Genomic DNA, 17,344 nt, shown 5'->3' with positions numbered 1-17,344 from the left:
GCCCGAGGTGCACGCATCCCCTATAGACTAGACTCTATGGAGGGATGCGTGAAGCATGAAAAAATAGGATATGTCCTATTTTCTCACGGACCCTTCACACGCTCTATTCAAACAACGGCCATGTGAAAGGACACATTGAATTACATAGGTCCGTGTGACGGCCGTTGTTTCAACGGCCGTCACACGGACGTTTAACAAGTTCGTCTGAATTAGGCCTAAGTGGCATAAAGTTTGAGACATCAGTACATAGTTGGATGTGACTCAACATCAAGGCTGCTGCAGACCTGCACGAAAAAGCTACCTGTCAATCATAAATGCTGTTTATAATGAGGTTTCAAAGACACTATGTTACTTGGCAGCAGCTCCTTCTAAATCCACAGGATTTGCAACTTCAATCTGCTCACAACTTGCTGATTTTTTGAATTAGTGATTTTTTCCAGACCTGTCTGTATATACTTCTTGAGGAAATGGTATATATCAGCTGTTAACAATCACCGTACCTGGAAATCCTTCTCTCTTAGGGAACGTTCACACGGCAAACGAAAAATGACCGTTAAATACAGAGCTGTTTTCAGGGGAAAACAGCACCTGATTTTCAGCCGTTTTCTAGGCATCATGCGATTTTTGATGCGTTTTTTTATTGAGACAATGAAAAACTGCTCCAAAAACGGCTGAAGAAGTCACATGCACTTCTTTTTTTACCATGTGAACATACCTTTAATGTGTGATGTGTTTTATTCTTTGCCTGTGATTCAAGTAATTATAAGAACTCTGAACAAAAAATCAGCTACTTAAAGAGACTCTGTCACCACATTATAAGTGCCCTGTCTCCTATATAAGGAGATCGGCGCTGTAATGTAGGTGACAGTAATGCTTTTTATTTAAAAAAACAATCTTTTTTCACAACGTTAGGAGCGATTTAAGTTTATGCTAATGAGCTTTCTTAATGCCCAAGTGGGCGTACTTTTACTTTCGACCAAGTGGGCGTTGTACAGAGGAGTGCATGACGCTGACCAATCAGCATCATGCACTCCTCTCCATTCATTTACACTGCACTAGCGATATAGTGATATCACTATGTGCAGCCTCATACACAAACCCTAACATTACTAGTGTCCTGATAATGAATACACATGACCATCCAGCCTGGACGTCATGTGTACTCAGAATCCTGACACTTCTGAATCTTTTTTTGTGAGATTCCGGCATGTGAAACCAAATCTCGTTTAGCTCCGAGATCTCGCGAGCTTTCGTATCCGTTGCTGGAATCTCACAGAAAAGATTCAGAAGTGTCAGGATTCTGAGTACACATGACGTCCAGGCTGGATGGTCATGTGTATTCATTATCAGGACACTGGAGTAATGTTAGGGCTTGTGTATGAGGCTGCACATAGCGATATAACTATATCGCTAGTGCAGTGTAAATGAATGGAGAGGAGTGCATGATGCCGATTGGTCAGCGTCATGCACTCCTCTGTACAACGCCCACTTGGTCGAAAGTAAAAGTACGCCCACTTGGGCATTAAGAAAGCTCATTAGCATAAACTTAAATCGCTCCTAACTTTGTGAAAAAAGATCGTTTTTTTTAAATAAAAAGCATTACTGTCACCTACATTATAGTGCCCATCTCCTTATGTAGGAGACAGGACACTTATAATGTGGTGACAGAGTCTCTTTAACTGCAAGTCTTAGGCTATGTTCACACGCTTAGCAAAAAACGTCTGAAAATACGGAGCCAATGAAAAACGACTCCAAAGATGGCTTAAGAAGTGACATGCACTTCTTTTTTACAGTGCGTTTTTACAAATGGTTGCATAAAAAAATTCCCCGTGGGAACAAAATGCAGTTTTTCCCATTGAAATCAATGGCAGATGTTTGGAAGCGTTCAGCCCCCGTATTTCCAGCTGTTTTTTGGGCGTTTACGCCCCCAAAAAAGGCTGAAAATAAGCCATGTGAACATACCTTTAATGTGTGATGTGTTTTATTCTTTGCCTGTGATTCAAGTAATAAGCGCTCTGAATAAAAAATCAGCTACTTAACTGCAAGTCTTAGGCTATGTTCACACGCTTAGCAAAAAAGTCTTAAAATACAGAGCCAATGAGAAACGGCTCCAAAAATGGCTTAAGAAGTGACATGCATTTCTTTTTCACGGGCGCTATTTTACGCGCCGTTTTTCGAAAATGAGGTGTAAAAAACGACCCGTCGGAACAGAACGCCGCAATTCCCATTGAAATCAATGGGCAGATGTTTGTCTGCGTTCTGCTTCCGTTTTTTCAGGCATTTTTGAGGCGCAAACGCCCCAAAATATGCGTGAAAACACTACGTGTGCACATACCCTAAGGGTATGTTCACACGCTTAGCAAAAAACTTCTGAAAATGTGGAGCTGTTTTCAAGGGAAAACAGCTCCTGAATTTCAGCCGTTTTTTTAGGAACTTGCGTTTTTCGCTATGTTTTTTACGGCTATTTTTGGAGTTGTTTTTCTATAGAGTCAATAAAAAACGGCTCCAAAAACAGCTCAAGAAGTGACATGCACTTCTTTTTTGCGGGCATTTTTTTTAAAACGGCCGCGTAGAAAAACGGCCCGTCGGAACAGAAAGCGTATTTCCCATTGAAATGAATGGGCAGATGTTTGGGGGCGCTCTGCTTCTGACTTTTCGGTCGTTTACGGTCCGAAAAACGGCCGAAAATAAGCCGTGTGACCATACCCTAAGTTCCTTTTTAACTTGGTTGTGGGGCTGTATATATGTACTGAGCTTCATTCTGGTGTTGTATATATGTACTGAGCTTGGTTCTGGGGCTTTATATATGTACTGAGCTTGGTTCTGGGTTTGTATATATGTACTGAGCTTGGTTCTGGGTCTGTATATTTGACCTGAGCTTGGTTCTGGGGCTCTATATATGTACTGAGCTTGGTTCTGGGGCTGTATATATGTACCGTCAAGGGCTTCCCCGAGCACTGCGCTTAAAAGGCGAGCGGAGGAGCTCCCTCTGCTCCTCCGCTCTGAACTAATTCTGAAACAGGGAGCTGATGGTTCCCTGCTTCAGAATTAGTGGCTACTCCTTAAGCAGAATTACCGTGGCTGATGATCTGGCCGGGGATTTCGCTCCTTGAGGGGTGTGTGAAACTATCTACATGGACATTGTGGCACTATATAGGGGCACTAGTTACAGGGGACACTGTGGCGCTATGACCATGGGCACTATCTACATGGGCACTGTGTCACTATCTACAAGGGCACTGGCACACGGGGAAGCTGAGGGGGCATTATGCTGTACGGGGAATTTGTTTGGGCATTATACTTCATGGGGGCATCTGTATGGGCATTATACTGCATGTGAGAATCTGTGTGGGCATTATACTGTATGGGGGCATCTGTGTTGGCTTTATACTGTACGGGTGCATCTATGGGGCAGTATACTGTATGGTGGCGGCTATGGAGGCATTATACTGTATGGTGTCAGCTAGAGGGCATTATACTGGGTGGGGGCAGCTAATTAGTATTATACTGTATGGGAGGCACTATAGGTGTAAAGGATCTGCCAGACACAGCTTCTGTGTCAACGCCCGTGGTTAATCATTCTGAACCTGCTCCTAAGTCTGATAGAGTGATTGGCTGAGGAGTGGGAGAACCTATCACAGCCTGGCCAGATGGAGCTAGCTCCCGCCCTCGGTCTATTTATACCTTAATCTCCTGCTTGTCTCTGCCTGTGACTCTTTCCTGTTTCCTGGCTCTGCTGCTCCTGCTATTGTTATTGACCTTGCTTCATTTTGACCCTGGCTTTACTGACTACGCTCCTGCTCTGTGTTTGATACCTCGTACACTCCTGGTTTGACTCGGCTAGTTCACTACGCCTGATGCTCACGGTGTTGCTGTGGGCAACTGCCCCATTTCCCTTGGCTTCTGTGTACCCTTGTCTGTTTGTCTGTCATGCAGATATTGAGCGTAGGGACCGTCACCCAGTTGTACGCCGTCGCCTAGGACGGGCCTTGCAAGTAGGCAGGGACTAAGTGGCGGGTAGATTAGGGCTCACCTGTCTGTCTCCCTACCCCGTCATTACAATAGGAGCATGATACTGTGTGGGTAGAATCGGGTGTGTAAGCGCTGGGATTCGGTGGGATTAGAGGTGTGGCTTAAAAGAAAAAAAATTGTCGCAACGCACTGCGCCCGTCGCATCGGTTGTGATACTTGACAGTTGGGAGGTATGCTAAAGACCACCAAATGTTTCATGTGGCAGCCGTATATTTTTTGCCAAGAACAGCATTGGATCCCATGAGAACAAAGCAGGGGAACCTTTTCGAAAGGTTTCTTAGCAGAAAATATATACGGCTCCCACACAAAGAGATATAATAGCAGACAGACGCTAACCCGTTTGAGCGCCATATATTTTACTTGTTTGATATAAGAAATCTAGTTTTATTCTTATTAATGTAATAATTGTGTAACTAGAGAGGGAGGAGGTAAAAGCTTTAGGGGTTAAGTGCAAAAGTAAACCTTGCCACAGATTGTTATTATTATTTATGGTAATGTGTGGAAAATCCAGCAGAAAAAAACAGAGGAATGTGGCTCACTGTCAGCTTCTACAGCCATAATTCATATTTCTGTCAGGGAATACATAGGGTGTATAGCTTATATAAATACATATTCAATGTTATGAATCTATGCACAGCTATGTATGTGAGTCAGACCTTTCTCTCTGCTTTAAAGTTACATACCTTGACCTGGGAAGCAACCCTAGCGCTCTAGGAGAAAATGTGCACAGAGCAGAAAAACATGACCTGCCTAGGTAGAGTCGTGTGTTAACCTTAGACCATACTATCCCCCCACCCCCATTTAGTAAAGACACATGACACCGAGGTTGGATGTGAAATGGCCACAGCAGCCGTTTATTAATTTCACAGTTTTATAAAAACAATTTAAATCCGAAACATTCGGATAACTAGTTAGGAATCCACCAGAGAATTCCTCCTAATAATTCACATGACCCAACATGGGTCAGAATCATAAATAACAATTAAACGTTAACATTAACCCGAGCAGAGGAAGTCCTTGAAGCCCCTTCAGATGTTCCTTTCAAGAACACACCGAATTAGCCATCTGCAAACCACCAATTACCTCCAGCCGTAAACCAGCTCGGAAGCACCGTTCACCTCTGCAGATGGCTCCAACCACTAGAAGTCCACTTCAAGGGGATAACACCCGATGAAGCCCTCAAGTGATATACCGACCACTAGAAGTCCACTTCAAAGGGATAACACCCGATAAAGCCTTCAAGTGATATACCTTCTACCAGAAGACCACTTCAAAGGGATAACACCCGATGAAGTCTTCAACCATGTACCTTTTTTGGGGGACGCATACCCCCGATGCGACCCCCCCACCATTTTGTACTGACTGGCCTCAAGGACTCCCCCCGCCAGCTGCCATGACAACAGAACCTACTCCGGAAAAAAGAAAAACAAGTTAAATAAGCACACAAAATAACACACAACACTCATAGACGGACGTACATAAGACCTAAGGAGTAACAAACCAAGGGTGGGAGGGTGGGAGCTTGCTTACTCTATGTTACTCCTCCCGCTGCTTCCGGCTCAATGCCGAGAAACAGCGGGAAGCGCAGTAACAGAGACACCGCCCGGTTAACTTTTATGCAAGCCTTATTGACTCTCTCCACCGATCTAGCTAACCGCCAATGCTTTCTTGGGACTATGTCCGACCACACTACCACCAACTTGGGATAAGATACCCACAAACACAACATATCATGTTTGATATCCCGCACCAACTCACGAAAAGGGCGGACTCCTAAATCATTCCCACCCACGTGCAACACTAGAACCTCCGGAACCCTATCAAGCCGCACATATGTCTGGAATTCCGCCAACACCCTGTTCCAAGACATACCTCTAAAACCCAGCCAATGCACAACCGCATCCTGTCGCGGAATGCGCAACTGGCGACCATCCGGGCGGACGTCCGCCCTCAAAGCCCCCCAGTGCACGTACGAATGACCCATCAACCACACCAGACAAGGAGGCGAATCTGAAACGGAAAACACAGTTAGGCACCACCATATAACATTTTCAAACATAAACAACAAAATTACAACATATGGGGGCGGACATAGGACTTAAACCTTTTAGACTCCCAACGACCAATACGCCTCACCCCCTCGTCATCCAACCCCCAGCGCCCCGCTTCCGTTGCTGCGCCAATCCGGAAGGAATGAGATGAATATGAGCCTGCCGCAACCCCCACTGCCGTCAAACATTTTTTAAATACAGCTCCAAACTGAAACCTGGACAAAAACGACCCGTCCTCATGACGTAACAAAGGCAAATCTGGAGACCCCCTGTTTCTCGTAAAACCCCGCATGCACTCCACTGGACACATGACCGACCCCGGGAGAGCGAACAAAACTATCAGTTTACCCTTCCCTACTTGGTCAGTTTTAGATCTACGCAACCATACCTCCAGCCGATCTGCAAAAAGGCTCACCTCCCCAGATCTCAGCCCCCCTGCCTGTTTAGTACTTGGCGACACCAACTCACCTATTCTAAATGCTCCGAAGAACGCTAACGAAAAAGCCAACCGGAACAGATCCATTTCATCTGAAGAACGACATACCGATGCTAATGAACCCCCCAACGAGCCAAGCAAAGCAAACGACACCGGCCTTCTACTATCCGCCTCCACCCTACCTCTGCGCAACCCCTTCAAAGCCTGCGATACCAGAAATTCCTTCGATACATCCCGCAAGCCCCGCAACTTAAGCCCAAACGCCACAGCAGATATGAACCGGTTCACCTTCGCTACTGAAAACCCCGCCTCCCAGGCATCCCCTAACCAATACAAAAGTGCCACCAACCTGTCTCTATCCGTATCGACGTCACCCAACTCTCTTACCCACTCCTCCCACTGCCTCCAACAAGCAGCATAAGCACTCCACGTCGTGCGCGCCAAAGACCTTTGTAACAGCTGCTCTACGGGACCGATACCAGATCCCAAAGATGCTCCGGACAAGCCAAACCGAGACGTTCCGCTCCCGGGGCCAATTGCCGAAACCGGTCCCACTGCGAGCGAGAAAGAGCATCAGCAATACAATTCCGTACACCCGGGACATGCACCGCCACCACCCACGCGTTCAACGACAAACACACCAACACTAAATGTCGCAACAATTGAACTACCGGAGGAGAAGACGCCGTGATGTTGTTAATGGCAAGCACCACCCCCATGTTGTCGCAGTAAAAACGGACCTTCTTATCCCTGAGCCTGTCCCCCCAAATGGTAGCCGCCACCACGATGGGAAACAGCTCGAGCAGGGCCAGATTCCGCGTGAGTCCACTGGACACCCAGCTAGCCGGCCATTGACCTGTGCACCACGGACCTCCCCCGTAAGCTCCAAAGCCACCCGCCCCAGCCGCATCCGTGAAAATATTCAAATCACTCGTATCCTGCGCTGGGGCCATCCATAGCGAGCGACCATTGTACTGGCCCAAGAAGTCATCCCAAACCTGAAGATCAGCTCGGTGCTCCTCCTTGAGCCGCACAAAATGATGCGGCGCACGCACTCCCGCCGTTGCCGCCGCCAACCTTCTACCAAACACCCTTCCCATCGGCATAATCCGGCAAGCGAAATTCAACTTCCCCAGCAGCGACTGAAGCTCCCTCAGCGACATTTTCTTCCTTCTACAAGCCCGTCGAACCTCCAGCCTCAAAGCACCCAACTTATCCGCCGCGAGACGACACTCCATTGCCACCGAGTCTATTTCGATTCCCAAAAAACAAATCGTCGCTACCGGGCCCTCCGTTTTTTCCGGCGCCAAAGGAATCCCAAAATCCCTCGCCACCTTCTGTAGAGCATGAAGCAGATTACCGCAAACCGGCGAACCCCCCGGGCCAACGCACAAAAAATCATCCAAGTAATGGATCAACGAGTCGACCCCGGATGCCCCCCTCGTTACCCACTCCACGAAGCTACTAAACGCCTCGAAGTATGCACAAGAAAGGGAACACCCCATCGGAAGGCACCGATCCACGTAAAAAGCCCCATTCCAAAAACAACCCAACAGCCGTTGGCTTTCTGGATGAACCGGCAACAACCTGAACGCCGCCTCGATGTCAGTTTTTGCTAGCAGCGCCCCAGGACCCGCAGCCCGCACTAACCCCACCGCCTTATCGAATGAGGTATAAACTACGGAACACAACTCGTGATCAATCCCGTCATTTACCGACGAACCTTTGGGATACGATAAATGTTGAATCAAACGAAACTTTCCGGGCTCGCGTTTAGGGACAATACCCAAAGGGGACACAACTAAATCTTTTACCGGCGACTCAACAAATGGCCCCGACATGCGACCCAACGAAACTTCTTTTAACAACTTTTCCGACACGACTTCCGCATGCAAGTAAGCCGATTTTAAATTCCTCCGCGTAACCGGAACCTCATAAGGAGGTGGAGGAATAACAAACCCAACACGAAACCCTTCATAAAGCAACTTAGCTGCCGCCCTATCCGGATACTCATTTAGATAAGGGGCCATCCTTTCCACCCTCACCGGCGACACCCCCTTGACCAGTCCCGTGCTGGTTCCCTGACTTCTTTTTTCGCAAGCATTTTGCCGCCCCGTGTGATGCACCATTACACTCGGAGCACACGTGCTTGAACTTGCACGTGGCCCCGAACTTGCACTGACCTTCATTAAATTGCCAGCAAAACCCCGCCTTTCCCCCGCCGCTTTGTCCACTCTGACTAGACTGGCCTCCCTGGCCACCGCTCCCGGAAAAGGGCTGCCTAACCGGAGCCGTAACCCGTAACCAGAGAGCAATATCCTTCTGGTCCCACCGAATCGCCGGCCGAACCGCCTTCCGCTGACGGAATTGCTCATCATATCGCAGCCACGCCTGACCCCCATACGCCCTATGAGCCTCCCCAATGGCATCAAAATAACAAAACAGCGCCGAACAATTTTCCGGCGCCTTTTCCCCTATCACACTAGCCAATATGGCGAACGCCTGCGACCAATTAACGAACGTCTGCGGGATCAGCCTATACCGCCGCCGTTCCTCCTCGTCCTTTTTACTCTCATCCCGCTTGCTCTTATCCAAATTAAATTTAGCCAGCGGCAAGAGAGAAAAAATTTCAACATATTCGTCTTTCCAGATCCGATCGCGCACCTCCTGCTTTAAATGCGCACCCAACGGACCCTCAAAACAAACATACACCTCCCCCCGAGCACGATCGTCCATACGCACTCGATCGCCGTCCTTCTGTGCCTCGGTCTGTACCGACACCGCGACCGCCTCTCTAACCGCCACCGCAGGACGCGCCTGTAACGATCCCACGTCCCTGGGGCCTTCCCAAACTATCGCAGGAGACACTTCCGTTACTACCGGCGCCGCGGCCCTATCCAGGCGCCCCACCAGCTCCCGTAAGCAACCCACTAAATCTGCCAAACCCGCTCCGTCGCGTCCGCCCGCGCCACTACCAGCCCCCGATGCAATGCTAGCAGCCCCCCCGCCGACACCCGACATAAAAATCGCTGGATAAGACAATGATGGAGTTATACACTCACCGGGCTGCACAGGCGCTGTGTTCCCGTCAGCCGGACCATCCTGACCTCGACGATACACGTCCAGTTCACCTTCCTCCAGTTCTTCTCTCGCCGACGACTGTCCCTCCCAACGACCTCTTCGGAACGGGGATGAGGACGCGCTGACCAATGGGCCGGCAACCTGCCGCCCGACCGCCGGGACCCAGACTTCCGACCGGACCTGTTGCCTCGACGTCGCTGCAGCTCTAGGCGTCCGTCTAGACGATCCTGACGAAGCCTGCCCCCTGGCCGGAACATCACCATGCGGGGCGGCCGTACCTTGTTCTCCACGTCTTCCATCTGATGGGGGAGGGGTGACAGGGAGCCCAGCCTGCGACTCCCTGCTTACCGCCGGACCCCGTCGCGGCCTGGGATTCCTGCCAGGACGCAGGGCCTGGGAAGGGGCGGTCCTCCCAGCTGCCTGGCCTGCAGCGTCCGGGATCGGGCTCCCTCTGCGACGCCGTGTCCGCGGGACTACCTCCGGACTGAGGCGCTCTGGAGGTCGGGACCGCCGAGAGGGACGGGTCGACCCAGCCTGCATCGCCGTCACCCCTGGCACCGCTCTCTGCCTGCCCAGCGCAGGAGCGGTTGTTGCCGACTCCCCCCCCGCCGCCATAGCCATGCTCGTAAGGGGGCCGGGGGAGGGGAGCCTGTCCCTTTCAACAGACCCCGAACGCCGTGCCCGACGTGGCGAAACGGCGTCCGGGATCCTCGTTATTGCAGCCACGGTCTCCTCTAGCCATCCGGGACCGTGGTGCACAGCAGCGGCCCGCAGCCGCTCTAACATAATGGCTTCTGCCATTTCTAAAAACCGGGCAACGGGGAGCTTGCTTACTCTATGTTACTCCTCCCGCTGCTTCCGGCTCAATGCCGAGAAACAGCGGGAAGCGCAGTAACAGCCCCCCCCGTCCCCCTTAACTCCTCCCCGTCCCTCCTTCAGCTCCTTCCAACCCAACTTTCCCTCACCTCATTAACCCTTTCCCTACCAGGACGGTCATGCCGGCTTCCCTTAACCCTGCGGCTGCGTCCAGCCTCTTCTAGAAAGTAAAATGCCTACGCTGGAAGGAAAATACTCTACTATAAAAACAAAATTGGTCTCTCAGTCTATTTAAAGAATATAAAGAAATTCTTGATTATTATCAGCCCAGGGGCGGTTATACTATTGGTGCAACCTGTGCAGCTGCACAGGGGTCCAGTAGGTAAGGGGCCCCACTGTCACTTTAAAACAGATTTCTTCTGCCTATAAGATTATATGTAAGTTCCTGAGGTAATACATTTTATGGCTAACAATTACTCGCAGATTGTAAGAGTGACATAAGCGGGTTATCTATGATAAGATATTGGAGAGATATGCTGTTCCTGCACGGGGGCCCCCAGCTGTCTGTGTCCACCCCTGTATCAGCCTCACTATAGTTATTAAAGGATTACTAGTGCTGAAACACAGATACCAAATATGTAAAGTCGGCAATGCACACTAAAAATATGTCTCCATTCAGACAAAAAGAACATCTGTGAGAGGACATGCATATATTTGAATGATTTACATCTACTTGAGGCAATAATCCAAATGGGGCTCCAACCTGGTGAATGTTCACGTCAATCCAAAATGTAGAGGCCCATGCTTGTTCACATCCTTCCCAATACCTCCCACGTGATTCAGTGGGACAGTCCCGGATTCCGGGCGGTGTTTCGCTGTCCTGCGCGGCCGGGGGTATGTCCCGCTGTGAACTGTATCTGCGTCTTCAGGAACCCAGTTAAACCTAATGCTGAAGCAGGGTACAGTCAGCTCCCTACTTCAGCATTAGTTCAGAGCAGAGGATCAGAGGGAGCTACATTAAGCACTGTGCCCGGTTGGGGATGCTCTGGCTGGGGATTCCGCTCCTAGAGGAAGTCCCAATGGCACTATCTACAGTGGGTAGCGCTATCTACAAGGGGATGGCCCTAACTTCAAGGGGGGGGGGTGGCAATATCTACATGGTCACTGTGGCACTATATGGGGGCACTAGCTACAGGGACACTGTGGCACTATCTACATGGGCACTGTGGGCACTATCCACATGGGCACTGTGGCACTATCTATGTGGGCATTGGCACTTTATATGTGGGCACTGGAATAGGGGCAGCTAAGGGGGCATTATACTGTATGGGGGCAGCTAAGGCGGCATTAGACAGTATGGGGAAGCTATAGGGGCATTATACTATATGAGGCAGCTGTGTGGGCATTATACTGTATGGTGGCAGCTAAGGGGGCATTATACTATATGGGGCAGCTGTTGGGGCATTATACTGTATGGGGGCAGCTAAGGTGACATTACACTGTATGGTGGCAGCTAAGGGGGCTTTATACTGTATAGTGGCAGTTATGGGGGAATTATACTGTATGGGGAAGCTATAGGGGCATTATACTGTATGGGGGGTAGCTATGGGGTCATTATGCGGTATGGGAGGAAGCTTTGGGGGCATTAAGCTGTATGGGGCAGCTAGGGGCCATTATACTGTATGGGGCAGCTATGGGGCATTATAATGTATGGGGCAGTTATGGGGCATTATACTGTATGTGGCAGCTAGGGGGCATTATACTGTATGGGGGCATCTGTGTTGGAATTATACAGTATTGGGGCGTCATACTGTATGGGGGCAGCTATGGGGGCACTATGTTGCATGGGGCAGCTATGGGGCATTATGCCGTATGGGAGAATTTGTTTTTGCATTATACTGCATGGGGGCATCTATGTGGGCATTATACTGCATGGGCGCATCTGGGTGGACATTATACTGTATGGGAGAATCTGTGTAGGCATTATACAGTATGGGGGAATCTGTGTTGGATTTATAGGGTATTGGATAAACCTAGCTGGGCCCCCTTGTCTTTTAATGGGCCCAATAGCAGCTGCACCGCATGTACACACTTGATTATAATGATAATAGCTAGAAACTGGGATAAATATAAACATGTTAGACTGCGTTCACATCTGCATTTTTTCCATGCCTCTGTTCCGTCATAAGAACAGAAGAATGAAAAAACTGAAGTGCCGTAGCTATTGCATTAAAGACACTAAAGGCACCCAATGGAAAAGGTTCTTTTAATAGGTTCTTTCGGGTTTCCGTAAGGGTGTCCACCGGTTTACCGGAAGAAATAGCGCATCATGCTTCACTATTTCTTCAAACATTTTTCCTTGAAACTGCAAAGGAGGCCCCTATCGGAGCCTTGGACGCAGATGTGAACAGAGCCTTACATAAATTGTCGAAATCTTTCAACAGCACAAGTGGTAACTATCTCATAGTGGTCACATTTTCAATGTGTCTATAAATAATTTAAGAAATATACACCCTCATAAGATTAGATCATTGTTTCTGTTGTAATAGGATATCTTAATAGTAAAGAAAAAAGTAGTTAGTTGTGCCCCTGTGACATAATTGACCAGACTGTTCGGTGGATGTTTATGCACATCCACCGAACGCTTTCCTATTGTATCAGTAGGAGTGGATTCACACACAGCAGATTTTATTGCGGAAATTGATCAATTTTAGTTGCAGAAATGTATGCAACATATCTGCTGTCTGTGAACTTATCCTAAGGCTGGTCATACACATTAGATGTATGTCGGCTGAACCCGCCGATTTCGGCGGGACTGACCGACTAATGTATAAGGTGGCTTCCCAACTCTAGCCCAACGGCAAATGTCGGGGGAGAGAAGGGAGAGAAGGGTCGGGCATGCTGAATGTCGGATACTTTTACTTGCAACTAGATAAGCATCTGCCATTAAAGTCTGGCAGCGGCTTTCTGACTTTTCTCTGTTGAAAACACATTTCCGAGCGTACAAGTGTATGGGAGAATCGGGAGTAATAGCTGTCGGCCAAATGATTGTTTGGCTGACAGCTATCTAAAGTGTATGGCCTGCGTAAGGGTGAATGCCTATATGCCCATCTCTGCATTTTGCTTTTTATGACCTACTGCAGTAGATATTGTATTAATCAGCTCAGAAATATGTGTGCATTGATTATAATTACAAGTTCTTGACTATTTTCAGTTTATTATTAGTATTAAGTGATTGATATGGCATTGTATAATTAATATCATTGTAATGGCAGGAAGGAGGTGAAGGGAAAGTGAGCCCTAATCTACCCACCGCCCTGTCCCTGCCTACTTGCAACGACCCGCCCTAGGCGACGAGGTACAACTGGGCGGCGGTCCCTACGCTGGCTAAGTGCACAGGAAGACAAACAGGGAACACGCAAGGGAAGGGGCAGTAGCCACGGAACGCCACGAGGAAACGGGGCGGCGAACGAACAGTCAGGACCAGGACCAAGTGAGTACACCCGAGCGGGCACGGAGACAGAAGCAAGCCAGGGCAAGCAAAGCAGGTCAAGCAGAACTGCAGCAAGGCAGAAGCACGGCAGAAGCAGGCTGGAGCAAGCAGCAGTGGGGCCAGGAATCCAAAAGAATTACAAGCACTGAGGGAGAGCAAAGGGCAGGTAATAAAGGGCAGGGGGCGGAGCTAACTCCGAGAGACCAGGCCGCGATAGGCTCTCCCACTCCTGAGCCTGCCACCCTGGTTGGTGGGAGATGGTGTCAGTCGAACAGGTCTGGCCTCAGGTGTGGATTGATTAATCCCAGGAGTATAGCTAGATGAAGTACCTGGCAGATCCCTAACAGTACTCCCCCTTTTATGAGGGGCCACCGGACCCTTACTAAGGGGACCCAGTTTAGTGGGGAAGAGGAGGTGGAACCTCCTGATCAATACCCCAGCGTGAACATCACGGGCAGGTACCCAAGTCCTCTCCTCCGGCCCGTATCCTCTCCAATGGACCAGGTACTGGAGGGAGCCCTGGACCATCCTACTGTCCATAATCTTGGCCACCTCGAATTCCACCCCCTCAGGGGTGAGAACGGGAACAGGAGGTATCCTCGAGGGGGACCAGGACGGGGAGCAGCGTTTAAGGAGGGAGGCATGGAAGACGTCATGTATGCGAAAGGATGGGGGGAGCTCCAGACGGAAGGATACAGGGTTGAGGACTTCAATGATCTTATAAGGTCCAATAAATCGGGGAGCAAACTTCCTGGACGGGACCTTAAGGCGCAAGTTCCTGGACGACAACCAGACCAAATCCCCGACGACAAACCGGGGGTTAGCAGAACGTCTACTATCCGCCTGAATCTTTTGTGCGCTCTGGGACGCCTCTAGGTTCTTCTGAACCTGGGCCCAGACAGTGCACAGTTCCCGATGAACCTCCTCTACCTCAGGATTATTGGAACAACCAGGGGAGACGGAGGAGAACCTTGGGTTAAACCCGAAATTACAGAAAAACGGGGAGACCCCTGACGAGTTACTGACCCGGTTATTCAGGGAAAATTCAGCAAGGGGAAGGAATGAGACCCAATCGAATTGACAGTCAGAGATGAAACACCTTAAATATTGTTCCAGGGATTGGTTGGTCCTTTCCGTTTGGCCATTAGTTTCGGGATGGAAGGCGGAGGAGAAGGACAGATCAATCTCCAACTTTTTACAAAAAGCTCTCCAAAATAAGGAAACAAATTGTACCCCTCTGTCAGAAACGATATTGACTGGGGCCCCATGGAGACGCAGGATGTGTTTCACAAACAAAGAAGCTAACGTCTTGGCGTTAGGTAGCTTCTTAAGGGGCACAAAGTGGCACATCTTGCTGAAGCGCTCGACTACCACCCACACCACCGACTTGCCCTGAGATGGAGGCAAATCGGTGATAAAATCCATGGAGATATGGGTCCAAGGTCTCTGGGGAATGGGCAAGGAACGTAGTAGGCCCGCAGGTCGGGACCTAGGGGTTTTGGACCTAGCGCAAACCTCACAAGCGGCGACGTAAGCCCTAACATCTTTAGGCAACCCAGGCCACCAATAGTTTCTGGTAATGAGGTGTTTGGTGCCCAAGATGCCAGGATGACCAGATAGAGCGGAGTCGTGGTTTTCCCTGAGTACCCTCAGCCGGTATTGCAGGGGAACAAACAGTTTGTCCCCAGGGACGTTCCCGGGAGCTGCACCCTGATCAGCCGCGATATCAGAAGCTAAATCAGAATCCATGGCAGAGACGATTATACCAGGGGGTAAAATACAAGCGGGATCCTTCTCGGAAGGAGGATTGGCCATGAAACTACGTGACAGAGCGTCAGCCTTAATATTCTTGGACCCAGCCCTATAGGTAACCAAGAAATTAAATCTGGTAAAGAATAGTGCCCACCGAGCTTGTCTAGGATTAAGCCTCCGGGCCGATTCTAGGAAAACCAGATTCTTGTGATCCGTAAGGACCGTTACCTGGTGTCTGGCCCCCTCCAGGAAGTGCCGCCACTCCTCAAAAGCCCATTTAATGGGTAGAAGTTCGCGGTTGCCAATATCATAGTTACTCTCCGTGGGCGAAAACTTCCTAGAGAAGTAAGCACAGGGGCGGAGATGGGTGAGGGAGCTGGTACCCTGGGACAAGACGGCCCCCACTCCCACCTCGGAAGCGTCAACCTCCACAATAAATGGCTCCTCTTGGTTGGGCTGAATCAGCACGGGGGCCGAGATAAAGCACTTCTTGAGAGTCTCAAAGGCCTGGACGGCCTCAGGGGGCCAATGGAGGACATCGGCACCCTTGCGGGTAAGGTCCGTAAGAGGCTTAGCGACGACCGAGAAGTTGGCAATAAATCTCCTGTAATAGTTGGCGAACCCTAAAAAACACTGTAACGCCTTAAGGGAGGCAGGTTGGACCCATTCCACCACAGCTTGAACCTTGGCAGGGTCCATGCGGAATTCATGAGGAGTGTGGATTTGCCCTAAAAATGGTATCTCCTGTACCCCAAAGACACATTTTTCAGTCTTAGCAAACAGATTATTCTCCCGAAGGACCTGGAGCACCTTCCTGACATGCTCCACGTGGGAGGACCAGTCCTTGGAAAACACCAGTATGTCATCAAGGTACACAACAAGAAAATTACCCAGGTACTCTCTCAGGATTTCATTAATAAAATTCTGGAAGACAGCAGGGGCATTACACAACCCAAAGGGCATGACCAGGTATTCGAAATGACCCTCGGGTGTGTTGAACGCAGTTTTCCACTCATCCCCCTCTTTGATGCGGATAAGGTTATATGCCCCCCGTAGATCGAACTTAGAAAACCATTGGGCTCCCTGAACCTGATTAAAAAGATCCGGAATCAAAGGAAGTGGGTACTGGTTCCTTACGGTGACCTTATTCAGGTTACGATAATCAATGCACGGCCTAAGACCACCATCCTTCTTCCCCACGAAGAAGAAGCCAGCACCTACAGGAGAAGTCGAGGGGCGAATGAAACCCTTGGCCAGGCATTCTTGGATATACACCCTCATCGCTTCACGTTCAGGACATGAAAGATTAAATATCCTACCCTTAGGAAGCTTGGCACCAGGCACCAAATCGATAGCGCAATCGTAATCTCTATGGGGGGGGCAACACCTCGGAGGCCTCCTTAGAAAACACATCGGCGAAGTCCTGAACAAACTCAGGAAGCGTGTTTACCTCCTCCCGGGGAGAAATAGAGTTAACAGAAAGACATGACATAAGACATTCATTACCCCATTTGGTGAGATCCCCAGTATTCCAATCAAATGTGGGATTATGCAACTGCAACCAGGGAAGGCCTAAAACCAGATCAGACGATAATCCCTGCATCACCAGTACAGAGCACTGCTCCAAATGCATGGAGCCAACCAGGAGTTCAAAAACAGGAGTATGCTGAGTAAAATAACCAT

Source organism: Rhinoderma darwinii, chromosome 2, assembly GCF_050947455.1.
Source record: "Rhinoderma darwinii isolate aRhiDar2 chromosome 2, aRhiDar2.hap1, whole genome shotgun sequence".
NCBI classification, from domain to species: Eukaryota; Metazoa; Chordata; class Amphibia; order Anura; family Rhinodermatidae; genus Rhinoderma; species Rhinoderma darwinii.
The sequence above is the reverse complement of the archived record's forward strand: the minus strand, read 5'-3'. Positions refer to the sequence as shown.